The following is a 776-nucleotide window of genomic DNA, read 5'->3' as shown; positions in this document are numbered from 1 at the left end:
GGCGTAGGGCGTAAGGGTGTGAATTAGAATAATTTAGCTCGGGATGGGAACCAATGGCGGATTCTTGTGAACACGAAAGCGAGCGAGGAATTTATTGAGCGAATGTTATCTCCTCAAGATGGACTCTGGCCCACTGAGTTATAATTAGGGATAGATTTGGGGTCCCTAATCTAGCGAGACGCATATGGCTCACGGGACATGTTGAGTAACGCAGATAATTCACAGAACTAACACTTGAAAGCGCTGGATCCAGTAGCAGGGAAAGAATGTTCGATAGAGAGGAGGCTCCAAATGCTACGCAGTTTGTCTCCGAGATGGCAGAACAAGAAATGACTGTCCTATCGTCAAGGTATCGATAGAGGGAAGCACCAAGATTGCGAAATTGCGAATGTGGTGACGGGTTGCAAACGGAGGAACATACCTTCCGGGACTGCAAAATGTACCAAAATGACCATCGGGCAGCAATGATGGACATTTTGTCAGGGAATACCCACAGTTACAGGGCTCTTATGGCTAGAAGAAGAAAAAAAAAAAGATTTGTGCAAGGCCTCTGTTACTTCACAAACAAAATTCCTAAATTGATTTAAAAAAAGAAAAATAAGTATATTAATACTAGTTCAATAGGTGAGTCAAGGTCGCGCCAGAGCTCAAGCGGTTAGTCGCTGGCTTCCCACTGCGGCGGCTCGGGTTCGACCCCGAGTCTGGTCAAGTGGGATTTGTGGTGGACAAAGTGGCGCTGGGGCGCGTTTTCTCCGAGTACTTTGGTTTCCCCTGCC

This window comes from Cryptotermes secundus, unplaced genomic scaffold (assembly GCF_002891405.2).
Source record: "Cryptotermes secundus unplaced genomic scaffold, Csec_1.0 scaffold395, whole genome shotgun sequence".
Taxonomy (NCBI): Eukaryota; Metazoa; Arthropoda; class Insecta; order Blattodea; family Kalotermitidae; genus Cryptotermes; species Cryptotermes secundus.
Note: the sequence above shows the minus strand (reverse complement) of the source record.